The following is a 19099-nucleotide window of genomic DNA, read 5'->3' on the forward strand; positions in this document are numbered from 1 at the left end:
TGTTTCTCCTTTCTGAGCTACTCAGCTGCCCCCTCATTCTTTTATACTAAAGATTGAGTTAATTGTTTATAGAAATTACTTCTGCATTTTTCCCCAAGTTCATGTTATTATTCTTCTTCAGACTCTTACTAATACCTTCTTCTTTTAGTGGTAATTTTTGTGTAAGTAGTTTGAGTATCTTTTTTATGTATCTCCTATATGGTGAAATTGTATTGTGTATATTGTCATTCTGATGATGCTGTCAATAAATGGTGTGTATATTTTGAAAGTATAAATGATGTGTCATCAGAAAAGCCATTAATGCTATCTAGCACATTGGTCAGCAAAATTGTCAGGCTAAAGGTTGCCATATTGAATTCTGGAGGTCATTCAACAAACAATGTCCCTTGTATTCGATATGTTAATATTACCTTCAGGAGCAATAATGTGGTCTACACTTCACATGAGGCAAGCTCATTCCTATCATAAGGTAGAAATCATCTAGAGTTGTCTATTCAATGAAGCCTCCTGAATAACATCTTTTTTGGTATACATGTAGCATGTGTAATTCTGGATTCTTAATGGGGCAAGATTTTCTTCCCATATCACATTAACATATATTAATAAAGATCCTTTCAGGGGAATCCTATGAACATTTGTCTTACTGTTTTAAACACATATGTGTATATGTATATATATATGTTTTAAGTATATATGTTTTAAACATATATGTATATGTGCATATATTTCAAGTATATGAGTTTTTAAGGTAGAGAGAAACATAACCAACAGTCCCTGTGATATATTTACAACATCTGAACTTGGGTCCACAATTATTTTTTTGTTATATAATTTCCCTGAAGGAAAAAAAAAACAAAGACATTATACAATTAGAAAATATTTATTGTAGCTATGACTCTATCCTCTAGTAACTTGATATTCAAAAGACAGTTGAATGGCTAACATATAGATTTCACATATTGTTGCTTCTTGCAAAGTTCAAAAAACTCATTTTCATTTTCTTCCATACTGCTGGAATTAAGAAAATGTATAACATTTTTTATTTTAAGTCTAAAAACAATGTATTCATTTAATATATCTTTGCTGATAGCAGCATCTTTTGCTGGCCTAATGTAAGATATTGAGACATTTTCACTATAATGACTTTCCTTTCAATTTAGTCAGGAGTCACAGCCCTTCAAGCAGAGTGGCCTTCGTGTGTTAGGATCTACCCCAAACCACAGGAGGGGTTAATGCCAGAGCCCAGATGGAACCCCAGTGCTGTTGTTTACACAGTGGCATTCATTACCAAAAGCTGTGGTGTTAGTTCCCTTCGGTTCTAAATACTGTCATTTTCTTAATGTTCCCTTTAGAAAAACCCTGGGACAGCAGCATGAAAAGGCTGTATCTGTTCAATACTGCCGAACCTCCCCGCTTGTTAGGTTCATGTGACAGGCTTGGTTGAATATTTATCTGTGACTAATAGAGACCTCTTTTCTAGACTCCAATTGACTCATTACATTTTGAAAAGGCAGTAATATTGACATCCCAGTTACCACCTCTGGGACTGCTTCTCAAGCTGGAAATAAAAGTGTCTGCTTCTCTGTTCGTGTTAGACGCACCTGTGTGGAAAAAGCCATCGAATAAGCAAAGGCCTTCATTTGCTACTTTTTTCAGATTCGTGTAACATGTCAATTTTATTTCTCACTACTACCCTGACAAAGAAAATAGAAGCACTGGGTCATCCATACGCATGGTGTGCTTCAATGCTTCCAAACCTTGCTCAAGGTTTCCTCTGTTGGGGATGCTCTTGTCTATATGTTCATAGGCTACTGATTCTTGAAGGCCCAAATCAAATGTCACTCCACCCATGATACCTTCTCTGAGCTCTGCGCCACAGCAGAATATACTATTTCTATCTTCGGGCCTTCCACAGGGTTTTATCTTTACCTGCCTTATGGAATGGACTGTTTATACCTTGTGCAACCCATTGCTCTTGTTTTAATATACATATCTAGAAATTTTTTACTTTTTTCCCTATCTCCTTTGGATTATAGTTATTATTGTCCAAATATTATCCACTCTTCAAAACTGTAAGTTATATCATCACCAAAACTGATAATGTTTATTTAACTTTCCCTGGGAGCAGTACATAGTACCAAGTGCTTCATAGTATCTCATTTTATCCTAACAGCAGCTCTGTAAGTGATTTTATTACGCCCATTTTTAAAAAAGGAGGAAATCAAGATGCAAAACATTTAAGCATGTTTCTCCAAATGCCCAGTAATCCAATGGTACAGTAAGAATCCAGAGCATAGTCTCTGAACTACTATACCATGTGCCTCTCTCTTGCAAAGAATAAGAATTAAAGTTCCTATATTATTTAATTAATGCCATAGAAGTTAAATTTTTTTAATCATTTTTATTTACATGGGTAAGTTTTCAGGATTTTTTCATGTAATCAGCGCAAAACTTTTCCCTGTAGCTAATATAAAGCCATGATTTTCAAAGGGCCACTGTGTTAGAATCTCCCAGCACTAGTTAAATTGCAGATTCCTGCTCAGTTTCCTGTACCTACAGAATCGATTTGTCATGGGAATGCAGGTTTACAAGCTTCCCAGATGAATCTTACACACTTTAAATTTTGTGAAGCTCTGGTTAAAACAAAATGCAGGGTGTTTTCTCTTCTATCAATTGTGATGGGAGTTGACCTTTTCCTGGTTACAGGCCAGCATTTGAGCTTGCAGGCTGCAGGCGATGAAGTTACTGCTCTGGTACAGGACGCTGCACCTTGCAGCTCACGCTGTTCAGCTATGCAGGGATTGCAACGTAAAGTATCGTCACAAGCAGCCTGCCCCCAGATTCTGTGCTCAGACTCTGGGTGGTGAGTGTAACTAAAGCAGAAGCTTCTCAGAGGCCACCACATCTGCCATGCTCATTGACCTGTGACCTGAGGAGAGAGAACAGGTTTGAAGAAAGCAGCAGAGGCTTCACATATTTACCTTCTAGCCAATTCTGTGAGAGAAGACAGTCACTTTTTTTTAACCCCCAATGACTTGTTTGTGTTAGTCCTCAACTCTTTGGTCAAGATGTTTTTTGTTTTTTTCCATTTAGCTTTTCATTTATTCAACAAATATTTAAGAAGTGCCAGTATATGCAAGGCACTGAAACAAGAATGAGGAATTAAAGGTGAATAAAATACCATGTTTGCCTGGGAGGACATGTAGCAACTAAGCCCAGGAACAATTACATTACACTTTATAAGAAGCCAAGAGAGGTAAAACTGTAGGGTCAATGAAGTCAAGAAAGTCTTGCAAAAGAAAAGGAAAAGTAGAGGAAATTGCAGGTGCAAAGAGACTGAGGCATGACATAGGGTGCTTAGTTTAGTGAAACTGCAAGGAGAGGTTAGGGCAACACTTCCTGAAGCAATTTAAAACAAATTCTTCATTTTATTACCAATTAAAATGGAAAACACATTTTTACTTTTCTGTATCATAGGCCTACTTATAAATCCTTCAGATTCTTCTTTGTTTCTTTTTTCTTTTCAACATCCCTCTTTGCAAATTGTTCTTCTGATTTTCCCTTTCATTCAAACTGGTTGGTTCAAGATCAGATACATTTTAGAACCTGTTTGATAAGGTTGACAGGATATAAAGAAGTCTTCATGTGCACATTACGCTCATTTGTTATAGGTTAATTGCCCTACACTATATTGCTGACTTGTATTCATTTGAAGCAGATATCAAGCAAAGTGGAAGCCTATTTGAAAGTAAAAAAATAAAATAAAATTGTTCAGGGTCTATATCAAGAAACTGAGATGATTTAGATAATTTCTGAGACTATTGCTAACTTTCCAGTGCTATGATTCTTGAATCTATTTTTAGGATCTATTTAGGATCAAGGACAATTTAATCACCTCTATTAATCTGTGGTAACCAAAAACATGGGGAGTATAGATAACAAAATCCCCAGATAATCTTAAAATCAATTTTAATCTATTTCTTACTCAACCTTTTACCAAAACCTTTGAGAGGAAAAATTGACAAATTTTTGTTTCATCTCTCTTTCCCTCCTCTTACCAGTACAGGATAGATATATTATTAATGTGAAGCAAAATACTAAGAAAATGAAGGCAGAGAAGTGTAGTTGCAGCAAAAGAAATAGGTTCTCTCCATATTGGGCACTGATAGTGAATAATCAAGAGTAAACTCCTTTCATGCACCTTATTAGAAGGCCTGCCATTTGCTAAGACAGTGATTCACGATATTGGTGTACATAAAAATTACCTGGAGAGCTAGTTAAAAATATAAATGACCAATATGCAGGAGATCCCAATATAGTAAATTTGGGGAGACGGTTGGGCAGGGCTTGGGCATCTATAAGTTTCACAAGTTCTGCAGGTGATTATGATATAAGTCAAAACTTATGAGCTCCTCTGCTAGGAAATTATAATGATCAGTAATAGCAGATTCCGTAAGTTTTAGCTAATCAACTCAAGTGCAAGATTAGGTAAGGACAGAATTTCAATCATCTGATTTTACAGACTCTTTTACCAGACTAAACTAGTGAGTTGCTTGAGTTTTGTTTTGTTTAATAAATTTTCACCCAATTGTTTAGTTCCATCACAATATATAACTTTCTTTGTTCTGTAGAGATCCATCATGACTTTGGAAAATTTTAAAATATAGGAAAGCTGCTTCTTTTTTTTCTTTCTTTCTCTCTAGGTTTGTAGTCTATATTTTCTAAATAGTCTATATTTTCTAAATAGGCCTTCACTCATATAAGGAGACAAAGGGAGTTGGTGCAGACTTTTCAGATGTCGCCGGTGCTATAAAAAGAAAACACAGTACTATGCCTTCCTTGGGGATCATGATGGATTTTCAAATGGCACCCAGCCATTGATCAGCTGGCTCAAAGACTTCATCAGGGGCAGAAGCCCAAGCGAAAAGAATCATCAGTCTTGATATGTCCCTTGTGCTCAGCAAGAGGCGAATTGTTATTTTCAGTTTGTATATTCCCATGATGTGTATTGAATATCTGAGCAATGAAGTGAATCAAATTGTACACACTCAGCATGCTTGCCACCAGGCATGTGTAATCCTTTAGGGCATACAATGATGAAAAGTTCAAAACGGAATCCCAGAGCAGCCCAAATAAACAACTAACTGCCAATTTCCTTAAAGATGGCAAAAGGACATCCCACGGTGATACACTTGAATTTGGTTTCCAAGATAATTTTCCAATAACCAGTCTACCTTTGCAGAGATATTAAAGACACGTTTTTACTAATATGAAAGCCTGGAATTAAGAATAAAAATAATCTTTTTTTTTTTTTTTTGGTGAGGAAGATTAGCCCTGAGCTAACATCTGTTGCCAATCCTCCTCTTTTAGCTGAGGAAGATTGACCCTCGGCTAACGTCCGTGCCCATCTTCCTCTACTTTATATATGGGATGCCTCCACAGCATGGTTTGACCTTGCCTGGGATCCAAACCTGCGAACCCTGGGCCGCCGAAGTGGAGCATGCAAACTCAACCACTACACCACAGGGCTGGCCCAAAGAATAAAAAATAATCTATTTTAAAAAAGAAACATAGTAACTGATGAAGAAAGAATGTTATGTTGAATAGGATTGCATGTCTTTTGCCTTTCCATATAAACTTTAGAATCAGTTTATCACTATTGACAAAACAACTCCTTGGAATTTAGATTGGAATTGCATTGAATCTATAGATCAAGTTGGAAAGAACTGACATCTTAAGTATATTGGTCTTCCAATCCATGAACACAGAATATCTATCCATTAATTTACATCATCTTTAATTTCTTTAAGCAGTATTTTGCAGTTTTCCACATGTAGATTCTGTACACATTTTGTTAGATGTATGTCTAAGTGTTGGATTTTTTGATACTGTTGTAAATGGTATTTTTTTTTTATTTTAAATTCCAGTTTTTCATCCCTGGTACGTAGGAAAGCAATTGACTTTCATATATCGACCTTGTATCCTGCTACCCATCATACTCACTTATTATTAGCTCCAGTAGGTTATTGGAAGGTTCTTTGGCATTTTCTCCATAGACAATCATTGAATCTGCAAACAAAAACGGTTTGATTTCCTCCTATTCATTCTGCATACCTTTTGTTTCTTTTTCTTGTCTTGTTGCATTAGCTGGGACCTCCAGTATAATGTAAAATAGAAGTGGTGAGAGTAGACATTCTTGCCCATGTATTTTTCATGTTATGCATGACATTTAGTCTCAATTCTGACATATTATTTTATGCTTTAATTGATGTAATATTCATATAAATACATATGTATATGTATCATGTTCTATTTACAATAAATATAAAGAAATTTTTTTATTGTTTCATTTGGTTTTTAGGAAAGATTCTATTTTGTTCTAGCAATTATCTTTATAATTTTACCTGTTAATGGTGCCCTTAATCTTTATTTTTCTTAGAAAATCTTTTACTGTCTAGTCTGTCAGTTTTAGATGGTACTCACTGAGACTCACATATACAACAGCCAATTACCTTTTTCAAATTTCACCTTTCTCACTCTCTCCTCCCATTTTACTGGAATTCTTTCTCTGTAGTCAGAATATTTAAATGCTATTCTCTCACCCATTACCCTATTCTTGTGTTAGTCTTTGATTTACAATTAAATATATTAAATAGTCACCAGCAATCCATTTACCAAGGTTTTCTTGGTATGTCTTGGTTACATGAACTCATCCTGTAGTAGATTCCTCATGAATGACTCACAAATACAATGGTCCCTGGGTTCTTGCACAGTTGAAACTATTTGTCTATAGTCTTGATACTTTAAAGACAGCTTGACTGAATAAAAAACCTGAGTTAACTTTTATTGCATTGAATATTTGGAAATGCTGCTCAACTGTTGCTTTGTGTTGTATGTTGCTCTTGAGAGGCTGATGCTAGATTAATATTCTTCCCATTATAGGTAATTTGATTATTTTGTTTAGAGGATCTGATTATTGTTTTCCTTAAAGTAGAATCGTTTTACTAGTATATTTCTCAGTCATTTGTTTTTGAATCATTTTCCAAGTACAAGATAGGCCCCCTCAAAATGTAAATTTAAGTTATCTTTTATTTCCAGATAGTTCTCTTGGCTTCAGATCTAAATATTTATTTCTGTTCTGTTTCTTTTTCTTTTCCAGTAACTATAATTTTATAAAGAGCAGATTTTTTTCTTGCCTGTCTGGCATTTCATCTACTTTATCTTTAAATTTTTTACCCTTTTAAAATCTCAAAAGAACTCTATTGATTGTTTCCCTGCCTTTCCTCAAAGTCCTTTAGTAAATTTTTATTCCAATCTATACTCTCTTGGGCACCTTCTAATTTCCTCTTCATTTCCTGGTGACTTTGTCTTTTTCTTCAGTTGCTTTTCTGAGTTTGATTGACATTCATTGCATTTTTTCCCGTGCTTTGTCCTTTTTTGGCCATTAGTTTTTAAAATTTTTTATTCAGGGGCCAGCCCGGTGGCACAAATGATTAAGTGTGCGCGCTCCACTGCGGCGGCCCAGGGTTCGCAGGTTCAGATCCCTGGGGCGTACCAAAGCACCGCTTGTTAAGCCATGCTGTGGCAGCACCCCATATAAAGTGAAGGAAGAAGGGCGTGGATGTTAGCTCATGGCCAATCTTCCTCAAGAAAGAGGATTGGCATCGAATGTTAGCTCAGGGCTAGTCCTCCTCACAAAAATAAATAAATGAAAATAAAAAAAATTTTTTTGATTCAATGCGTTTTTAAAATGATAACTAAATGCTTAAGACCATTTAATTCAATTTAAAATGTTTATTACAGTGTTCTTCTCCTTCCTTATTGATTTTTGGAAAGTATATTTATCATGGGAAATATTTTAATTTGAGATTTCTGTTTACTTTTTGCAGTGCTTAGTGTTGAATTGGGTTGATTTTTTTTTAATCCTTAGCCTTTCGTTGATAATTTTCCCGGCTCAGGAGTGCCCTCTTCTACCAGTATGATAAAATACGTTTTAAAAATTGGTTATGTTGGTGATGGTAGGGATGGTGGCAGGAAGAGGGGAGAGGTGGTACGTCCTGTTTGTCTTTTGTTTCTGTGGGATCCTTAACTTTTAATTCTTCCTCTTTCCTTTCACTGCCACCTCTTCTCTATTTAGCAGATTCTCCCCAGAAGCAATGTTTCCCAAAAGTTAATACCTCCAGTCCTGCTTATTTTCAAGCCCAATTCTTACAGCTGGTGTTTGGAACCAAGTCGTTGATTTGTGTTTAGTATTTTGGTACTTACTGTTGTAATGTCTCTGTCTGGAGGTGATTTTGTCTACTTTCATCCGCACCTTCTGTTCCACTCTTCTTTTTCATAGAATCCTTTAAGTTTCCCTTCCCTCGTTCTTCGTATCTATGGACTTTTCACCAACCATGAGAGCTTGTTGGAATTTGGTTTTTATTTCTCCATTTACAAGTAATTAAAAGTCCATAGTATTCCCTGTCCCCTAGTAATGTCTGAAGCAGCATCAATAGTATTTTTATCAGTGTTCTTTGCGGCAGTTTTAGAGGCTGAGTGGAGGCATTACTGCAAGTTTGAAAGAGAGGCATTAGGGATGCAGCAGTAATTGTTCCAGTTGATGAGCGACTCACAATAAGAAAGTGGCGGTGGAATTTAAAAGTGAAGGTGGATTCAAATTGCGCTCAAAATGATAAGGACTGATGGTGAATTTCTTAAACAAATTGTGTCTCTACTTAAAAGAATTGTTATGTATGGACTGAATTTTCTATTCACCAATAACAAAATAATCAGTTCATGGATTAAGACAGCCTTGTAGCAATGCTCAATAAAGATTCCATTGGTCACGGACCTTCAGGAATTCTAAAGGAAGTACTATTGAAACCGATTATAATACCATTATATCATCATTTCTTGATTCATTATGCCAAATTTTCACTTGCTATTCCCATTTTCAACAAAGATTTTTTTGTTTTTGATTTAATTAATTTGGTTTAGTTTAGTCAATGAATTGTTTCAATTTTTACTTATAATTTAATTATTATAGACCTTAAAGACATAAGGTATGATGGAGTTTTGGTACTGAAAAAGTAAGGTAAATAGGATGGAACAGTAGTTAATATAAACTGCCACCAGTATAAATCATCTGGAGAATTAAAATAACCTACTAAAGTTATTGTGAGAATTACAAAATCAATAAGCATAAAATGCTTGGAATAGTATCTAGCACTTTGTAACTGCTCACTACATATTAGCTATTGTTAATATTTTATTTATTTAATATTGTTAATGTTAGTAAGCTGTACTAACTTTGGTTTTGTTTACACAGCTCTGCTTTTGGATACTGCTAATAGCACAAGTGGCCAAAAAAAAAGTATTTTTGTAGGTCATTTCCATCTGACTGTGGTCAATAAAACCAGAAATATCTTCAGAAACTCTCCATTTTTAGAGTCTAACATCTAAAACTGAAAGAAGTTTCCTGAAGCACCTGTGCTTTTTTTAGAAACAGGGAGCCTTTTTTGAACATGCAGAGGGAGAATATAAATATTTAGTACAAAAGATAAACATGCAAATGCTTCTAACTTTTAAGTCATTTCATAATAATCCTTTACTAGAATGTATGTTTCTTAGCCCATTGAATTAATTATTGACATCTTCTTTGTTCTACTGTGATATAACCATGAAGACAAAAAGTTTTTCTCAGATGCATATTGAGCTTAATAGTTACATTTTCATGGTTACTTAAACGGTTCTATCCTGGATCCTTGCCATCATACCCTATCAGGGTTTAGTACTTTGTTAAAACCTCCTAGGTGGTACACACACACACACACACACACACACACACAGATATACACACACAAACACACACACACGCACACTCTTTGAGGGGGCCAGGTGCAATAAATAATCTAAATCTTGGGCTATAATGTGTTTAATAGGACTGACAGTGATTCTGATACCATCACTAGAAGATGTGTGAAAAGTAGGACAGAAGCTTGGACACTAAATTCTCTTTCTTGTCCCTCTTACTTCCTGCCTAATAAGCCAATAGGAATATATGAGCTTAAGTGCTTGTTAAAGACTGTTGAGTAGAAGAGAAACTGACATAATCAAAGGAGATAAAATCATTGGACAAAACTAGAAATTTTGAGTTCTGAGAGACCCCAGAAGCTCTGTTCAACTTGGAAATCCTTGGGCCAAGTTAACTTCAGTATGCTCCAATTAGACAAATACCTATCATATTAGCTCCTACTTGAAAAGATCTGTGACCTTTTAAAAATTTTGGGAGAAGATAATGGAAATAGAGGTAGAAGCACGGAATAAGTAGGAGAAAGATAAACGAGGAAGATGGTTCTGTGAACCATAGTCTGGATTCAGACCTGCCTATATTTCTGTCTAGGAGAAAAGGATGCTGGCCACTGAGAAGAAATGCTCTAGTCTTTAGTTTATAAAAGTGTATTTGTACACCTTTGAGGGAGTACCAAGAACTAGGAATGTTATCTCTGGTTCTGAAGGATAGACCTTGTAGTGTTGGGTAAGTTTGTGCTTACTAATGGAGAAATAAAAGAACACCACTTTCCACTTCTACTTCCATGCAACCCCAAGAAACTCATCCATGAATATCAAAGCCTGCTTCCCTTATTTTGCCGGAGAAAGTAGGGAGCTGTACTGGGGAGAGATGAGCACAGCAGACTGCACGTGGAGGCCCATTTTCATTAGCTGCAGCACTGGCAGTGGTTTACACACTTCTAGGTGCTTCCTAACATCTGTGAGAATGTTATAGACCTTAATGAGTGGTGATAAATGGTAATAAATGTTAAAAAGAAGTTGGAAATCGTATGTGATATTATAAACTAAAGGCTTTGGTAGTTACTATTTGTAGGTGACAGGGTACTAAATAAGGATGAATTCAGATCATCATCCCATGTAAAATGCAAATAAAAGAAAACCCTGCAATGGAAAACAAAAATGAACAAATCATACATTTGGCAAATAAATCATATTTGTGACTAAAATAAAAATATACAAAGGCATATTCGACAAAACCTTGTTATAATGTTACCATAGGAAATTATTAGGTGAATTTCAGATTTCATTTTTAAAGACTTAACATGAGATTTATTTTGATTTAAAGAATTTATAACTATAGAATATATAGTTGATTCCTTATAGGACAATGTAGCTCACATCACAAGTTCAATTTAAGCCTTGAATTTGTAGTTAAAATACAAGAACGTTGCTGAATGTCCTCAATCACCACTTCCTTGCACTTTGGGGAAAGAAAATCAGAAGAGGTGGTGGGTGGGAACAGATGCTACTTAAGTAGAATTCCACTTGGGTTATTTTAAGATGTAAATCCTCCTCAATCTGAATTTATGATTAATTTTCTATTTGTGTGGTGTGATATTGTTGTAGTTGAGAAACAGAAATTTGGCCAACAAATGTTCAGAGTAAACTATATATTCTTTTTGAATATGCCGTTAGTTAAACGGCTTTTGATAAATTGCCCAACTTTGCTAAGCCTCATTTTCTTTCATTTGAGATGGAGATAGTTCTTTCCTTATTTCCTTACCATATTGTCATAAGAATTCAAAATTTATCTACTATACATTTGAACTTTCATTGAAACATTTTGTTTCAAGTCCTGGTAATAAAGACTGAAATGTAAAGGTTAAAGTTATCCCAGCTACCTTAAAAACAATTACTGAGTTAATTAATTAGGACACATAATCAAGTGTTGAGAAAAGCCATTTGCTTTTATTAGGAGTATTACGAGGTCATAGAGCTAACTAGGTTTGAGTCACTAGGACAAAATAAAAATCTACAAAAAGGTCAGTGAAGCTCAAAAATTGAAATAGAAATCCCAAAGTGTTTTTATAAAGGTAAAGAAGTAGGGTTCAGGGGCCGGCCCCGTGGCTTAGCGGTTAAGTGCGCGTGCTCCGCTACTGGCGGCCCGGGTTCAGATCCCGGGCACGTACCGACACACTGCTTCTCTGGCCATGCTGAGGCCTTGTCCCAAATACAGCAACTAGAAGGATGTGCAGCTATGACATACAACTGTCTACTGGGGCTTTGGGGAAAAAAAAAAAGGAGGAGGATTGGCAATAGATGTTAGCTCCGAGCCGGTCTTCCTCAGCAAAAAAAAAAGAGGAGGATTAGCATGGATGTTAGCTCAGGGCTGATGTTCCTCACAAAAAGAAAAAAAAAAAAAGAAGTAGGGTTCAGTTCTACATAGGTAGACAATAGGGGAAAGGACCGATTTAGGGGCTACACTATAGAAAATTTTTAAAAACTAAAATTGTACAGTAGGGAATACAAGAGATTGGCAAGTCTACAAAATTGAATCCATTAAATCTTGAATAAATTTAAGTTACTGGCAAGATTCTTGAGAAATATGTGCACTGTATAGCAGAAATACTATAGATGCACCAGATGGGAAAGAGCCGAAGAACATGAAAATTAACTGAGTGGAATCATACATAACTGACTATGAGCTAATGAGGGATCTGTCCTTGGTAGATGGCTGTGGAAATAGAGGCACACTCGGATGAGGAGACTCAAGGGGTTGCAGGATATATCTCGACCTGGGTATTGGATGTATGGTATCTTATAATTGAAGGGATGCAGCAGTGAGGAATCACAATCAATTTGGATCAGGTGAAGTAAAAGAAAATCATTTCATTTGGGACTTTCAGATTTTACGTCGGGGGTAGAAAACACAAGTGGGAAGGTATGAACAGCATTTGGAAATTCAACTGGGAGGTCTCTTAAGTGTTTGTACATATACTGGACTTAGTGATACAGGCTCTTTACAGAGAAAAGCAAAATGTTCATCAGCTATTGGTGTCAGCGCTTAATCTGACATGTTCAATAAATACTTATTTTGCAATTACTTTGTATCGGGGCCCTGAAGTCTCTGGGCACAATATGAAATATTAAAGCCAACGTTTTCACCTTTCCATAGGCTGTTACCTCCTGGAATGCCTTTTCTTTTGCATTCCCCTTTTCAAAACAACAACAAATTGTATGATTATATGGGGTGTGAATTTTGGTCTACAAGTTCATGTCTATAAGAACTATATTTTATATCTAAAATTCTACTCAATTTTTATTTCAAGCCCCTATTCCGAAAAACTGTATGGAAATTTAATTTCAGTAGTTCTTTTGGGTCCCATCCCCATAACCTGGGGTAGTGTGTCAATTCTTAGAGTTAATATACAGTGCAAAGGTGTAAGGGAGGGGGTGGGTGTGGGAATCCAGTTATTGCTTAAAAGAACTCAACTTACATCTCAATCATATGATAAAACTAAACTTAAAAACTGAATATTAAACAGGTTACAGTGAAAAGTATATTTTTATTCCAAGAATTTTGTTTTACAGCTGGTAACAGAGAAAAGAGAATTACTAAACTTAGCGACATTGGCATAAAAATAAAAATGCAGTCTATAGACCAAAATAGATCCAACCAGGGATCTTTGTGTACATTTTTCTGATGCTGGAAATAACTGCTGTTTCATACTTCAAGTTATATTGTCCAATAGATATTTCAGAAATTCAAGTTGCCCCTGTGTTTCCACTACTCTTTTCGTTTTCATGGGTTCTGTTCTCTCACTTTAGCTGAATGCATTTAATTATTTGTCACATTAGATTATGTGTATATTTGTATTAGTTTATGTGTATATTTATTAATTTATGTGATAATATATATGTACATGAGGTATATATAGAGATAGAGATATATATGTCTTATTGCAGGCATCTTTTCCCAAGGTGAATGAAAGCTGTACATTCTGCAAAGACAGATGAGTCTCAGTAGAATCAAAGAAACTTGAGCTCTACACTTAGCCAAGATCCATCTAATTTTCTCAAGATAACATATAAACTAAAACACTCCAAACTTTTGATGAATGACAAATATACAGTTTCTTTTATAAATTACAACTGACAATATTTGCTTCTTTAAACTCTTAAATGCAAGTACTGTATATGTTCATACAGAGTGAAAAATATATTATTGTTGCATTATACATATTTGTCAATTTTTTCTTTGAACTCTGAGAGAAAACTTTATTTTATCTAGGATCCCAAATCATAAGATCCTTCCTCAATTTTATTGCACTACACAAAGATAAACTGTTTAATGAATATTCTTATATTGTTCTAACAGATTCTGAAGTACTTTCAAAATTAAAGATTAAAATATTATTAATACTTTACATATTTATATTATTCATTTAATATGTGCTATTTTTTTACCGTGTTTTATTGTAATCATCAACATTAGAAAATAAATTTATCCAACTCTACCTGATTAAGGCACAATATTCACAAGAATGAGTATTGGGAATGGACTTTTTAAAAGCAAAGAAAACATGGAATGAAAAGATTTAGGAAGATTAACAAAGATATGTAAAATGTTTTAGAAAGTAATGATACTGGTGGCATACCTGTTAGTAAAATAATATAGAGTTCAAGTGCAAGGTGACAATATACTAGGCTCAGTTAATTGAAATGGAATGCAAAGCAAAGGAGAGCCATGGGAATTTGGTGGCTGGACACCCTAAATTTGGCTGGACATCCCAAATAGGTATAACCAAATTAAATTATTTGGTTAATCATAGTACCCCATAAAACAATTGTTCATTAGTCCTTCAGTAGTGACACATGTTTCTTATACAAAAGATATTGATAACAATGATGCACAACACTAAAATAAAAACATAAAATTAATAAAAGAGAGAGGAAAGTAGACCAATTTTACTTATGAACATAGATGTAAACTTCCTAGATAAAATGTTACAAATTGAGTCCAACAGTATACTAACAGACTTGGTATTATAAACAAGTAGCTTTTATCCTAAGAACGTGAGGGTGAGAGAGGAATCAAGATGGCGGCGTAAGCAGACTCGGAACTCACCTCCTCCCGTGGACACAGCCAATTTACAACTACTCGTGGAAAAATTACCCCAGAGACAGAACTGAAAACTGGATGAGAGGAACTCCTGCAACAACGGACAATCCTAACTGGGGTAGAAGAGGCAGAGACTCCCTTCTGGAGAGGAAAAACGCTGCCTTCACAAGCCGCCAGCTTCACGGCCGCCGGGAGCAGCTCACAGGTACGCAGCCTCCCTGGAGGCGCGGGGCCCTGAGCCGGGGAGCGCCCCCGCTGGGGGCATTTTGTGGACCCAGCACAATCGAGACCAGCGGCATAATATCTGACTGTGCCTGCTACTAAAGCATTGGGGAGCACCCCCAGAAAACCCGGTTCACAAAGAAACTAAAACTGGCTCTTAAAGGGCCCGTGCGCAAACTCACCCGTTTCAGGAAGCACCCTAAAATCACCAGAAAGAAAGGTGTACAGTGCTTTGGTGACAAGAGACTCACCTAATAGGCCCTGAGTGCATCTCGGTGAGGGGTGAGACCTCTCCAGGGACTGGGACATTGGCGGCGCCCATTGTTGTGGCCTGGTGTGGGCGTGCTGACACAGACGCCATTGGAGTTCTCCCTGAGGCCTGCTAGCCCAGGGTCTGCCCCACCCGCTAGAGCACCGATTTAATCCAGCTCAGCCAGGGCAGGCAGCCCACCCTAGAGACTGGCCCCACCCAACAACAAGCCCTCAGGCAACTTGTGGGCCTGCATAGATTGGTGACTGGATTCTCTGCAGCCTGGCAACTGAGCCGACTTGAGCAGGGCAGGGTGGGCACAAGGAGCGGGTGGAGAGTGTGGGGTGGTGGCAGAGTGTGTGGGGATCCCGCCGTGGTGAGACTGGGTCCGCTTGGGGAGGTCGGGGCACTCACACGGGGCAGGACTGTGTTGACTGTGTGTGTGGACCTGTGGGCGGCAGGGCTTCTCAGCCGCAGAAGACTTGTACTTCTCAAAGACCCACATAGGAGGTTTGCTCCACCTTCCAAAACCTGATACAATTGGGTGCTCCTGTGCCTGAGGCCAGCCCCACCCAGCTGCAATCCTCAGAGAGCTGACAAGAGACCTAATAGGCTAGAGGCTTACAGCAATTGTAAGGCCCTGAGCCTAACAACCTGCCACGGTGGGGGCCTACTCACTTAAAAGAAATACTGCAACACAAATGTGGTATTAGAACTTGCAGCCAACTGTGCTGGGGCTCCCCACAGCTGATAAAGAGACTGAAGGGCCCACAACAACTACAAGCAGCTGAGCATTACAACAGCTGGCCAGGAGCATAACTCAGCCTCCCTGGGCGCCTACAGGGAGAGCAAACAGGCCACAGCAGAAGGATACACGTAGCCCACATAGGGGTCACCCCTGGAACTTTGAGAACTGAGGGAAGCACACTGGAAGCCTCCTAAGCCATCAGTTACATAAAGTCACCTATCCAAGAGCAGGAGACGTAGCTGACCTACCTAATACGTAGACACAAGCACAGGGAAAGAGGCAAAATGAAGAGGCAAAAGAATATATTCCAAGTAAGGGAACAGGACAAAACCCCAGAAAAGGAACTAAGTGAAACAGAAAGGAGCAACCTACCCGACAGAGAGTTCAAACTAAGAGTGTTAAGGATGCTCACTGATCTGGGGAGAAGAATAGATGAACTCAGTGAGAATGTCAACAAAGAAATGGAAGATATAAAAAAGAACCAATCAGAAATGAAGAATACAATACTGGAAATGAAAAATTCATTAGAGGGACTCAAAAGCAGAGTAGAGGATACAGAAGAATGGATCTGTGAGCTGGACGAAAGACTAGAAGAAATTACCCGAGGTGAACAGCTAAGAACGTGAGGGTGACTCAACATTAGGGAACCTCTGAGTAATTAATAGTTCCAAGGAGAAAATCAGCATAAAGAATTTGACAGATTTTTAAAAATGCTGTCAGAAATCGAAAGAAACTTTTTTAACTTGTTGTATCTTATTGAAAGGTAGAGGGTTCCATGTACTAAATAGTAAAAGCAAAATTGCGTAGTATCACCACCATATTCAATATATATGAGAGGTCTTAGCTAATTCCACAAGAAAACAAAAAGAGAGATAATTATTGGAACTGAGGAGAGACATCTGTAGGTAGATTTTTCCAGCCCCCAAAAGATAAAATTTACTGCAATAGAGAAAGCAGCAAGAATGTGAGACACTGGCAATATGTGCTGAGAAAGGACCATCTATGCCTGCCCAACATGCTAATCAGAGGTGATCAACAGAATTTCTAGATAAGTTTAGCAACCTGATAGCAGGAAAGGCCTGTGTCCCATTTCCTGCCTAGGGACCTGAGGGGAGGCAAGTGGCCTCAAAGTGCTCCATGTTACCCTCGCACAGCAAAGTAGAGTAGAAATGGCTACCTGGGGCTGCCTACGCAAATGGACCTATTCCAATCTCAGAGTCTCCATGGACCCCAGTAGAGAAGCAGGAGCAAACAAGCATGTTTCTGTATGGCTGAGAGTGAACTGATTATAAATAATAATGAAAGCCATTATTCCTGAGTATGACCTGATACCCAGTGGGAATGTGATCGTCTCAGCAGATATTGTATGGAGAGGTGATGACCAAGGAGCAGTCTTCCTGCTGATGTTATAATGTTACTTAAGCTCTTGGAACTTAAAGATCTCTGAATCAATTGAGGAATGCCTGAATTCACTGAGTTTACCATGAATTGAAAAAAATAAGCTTTCCATTACTGGAAAAAATGAAGATATATATGGAGTTCAGGTATAAAAAAGCAAAGAAAACATTTTTTATCCACAACAAAGTTTATGATGTATCTTTATAGATTCATACATACTACCTGTATTAGTTCCTATCTCTGTATCTAAATTTTTATATAGAATATTCATCTATGTACAAAAACACATACACGCACATGAACAGAAAAATATTTGAAAGGGCATATAACTAATTATTAACTCTAAGGAGAGAGAAGGAATTATTGAGGTAGGTAGTACGCAAAGGACCTACAGCTTTTTACTATATTTATTTTTATCATTTGGATATTTTATGAGGATAAATATTCATGTTTGACTTGTTTAAAAAGAAAGTAATTAAAAATAGCCACTATCTCAAATTTATAGTTGTGTAATCCATTGTTCTCTGAGTTTAAGAGAAGGTAGATTTTATAATTAAAAAATAGTGAACAGACAAAACATTTTTAATTAAATATTAGACACTTTTGAAAGTTATAGATTTTTCCAGGAGCACTTTACAGTAATCATGTCTGTCTCGCACTGTAATGGATATAATAGCTTTGAGAATGACCTCTATTTGTGTTAGCAGAATTCCGTTTCATGTATTTGATTCAGAATAAGACTTAAAGCAGTGCTTCTCAAACTTTCATGTTTGAGAATGGTGACCTTATAAAAATGCAGATTCTGATTCAATATATCCGGGGTAAATCCTGATAATCTGCATTTCTGACAAGCTCCCATATGATGTCTTTGCTGCTAAGGACTCCTAAAAACAGCAAAATATTCTAAATATAAAAATTAAAATTTTAATTGATTAATTCATATGTTAGTAAATTAAAATTAAAACAAACTGATAGATATATGTTTACAAGTATCCAGGTAAATTAAATTTGCTATTTTTATCAGAATGTTTGCCCTAGTGTTGTAATATCTAACTGACCATGGAATTGTATTGTATCAAAGATCATTAGGCTGTCATGGTAGGTTTCATTCAGGATCGATTAGCTGCAAGTAAGTGAAGCAGGAAAGGAATTGTTTGGAAAGGAGTGAAGTAGCTCATAGAATTTAAGGAAAAACCAAATCATTGAATCATTGGGCTTGGAAATGCCTGGTCCAAGGCAGCTCTCAGGATCTGGGAGGAAAGAACTGACAATTTCTTCAGGGTGCTATCATGGTTGATGCTTTCGACATTGTTCATACTTCCAATTCCAAGGAGAATGTATCTGATCATCTGCACTTGGCTCTCCCAAAGCAAAGTTAGGGTGCTGTTAGAAGAAAAAGAAATAGAAAATGGGTGACAAAACAACAGACACCTACAGCGTCATGATATACAGTTTTCAATTTGCCAGGTTACTGAAAAGGTAACTAGACCAAAGTGCTGTGATTCATTTCATTAATACCAAGAGATATGTCCTCAAATGTGTGTGTGCACATGCGTGTGTGTGTTTTATGAAATAACTATGGAAG

General features: G+C 36.8%; 2 long non-coding RNA genes across 3 annotated transcripts in view; both read right to left on the reverse strand.

The window, feature by feature from the left end:
• The window catches only part of LOC147916283 (uncharacterized), a 112422-nt gene extending 96926 nt beyond the window's left edge, over positions 1-15496 (reverse strand). The window contains exon 1 of the long non-coding RNA XR_015553212.1: positions 15370-15496. This is a non-coding gene — a long non-coding RNA (uncharacterized LOC147916283). The remainder of the gene's footprint in view (positions 1-15369) is intronic.
• A 1154-nt stretch (positions 15497-16650) lies between these two features.
• Positions 16651-19099, reverse strand: part of LOC147916285 (uncharacterized) — a 108043-nt gene continuing 105594 nt past the window's right edge. For both annotated transcript variants that reach the window (XR_015553211.1, XR_015553210.1), the window contains one exon: positions 16651-18897. This is a non-coding gene — a long non-coding RNA (uncharacterized LOC147916285). The remainder of the gene's footprint in view (positions 18898-19099) is intronic.

This window comes from Ceratotherium simum, chromosome 9 (genome assembly GCF_057802395.1).
Source record: "Ceratotherium simum simum isolate JZ-2026a chromosome 9, ASM5780239v1, whole genome shotgun sequence".
Lineage (NCBI taxonomy): Eukaryota > Metazoa > Chordata > Mammalia > Perissodactyla > Rhinocerotidae > Ceratotherium > Ceratotherium simum.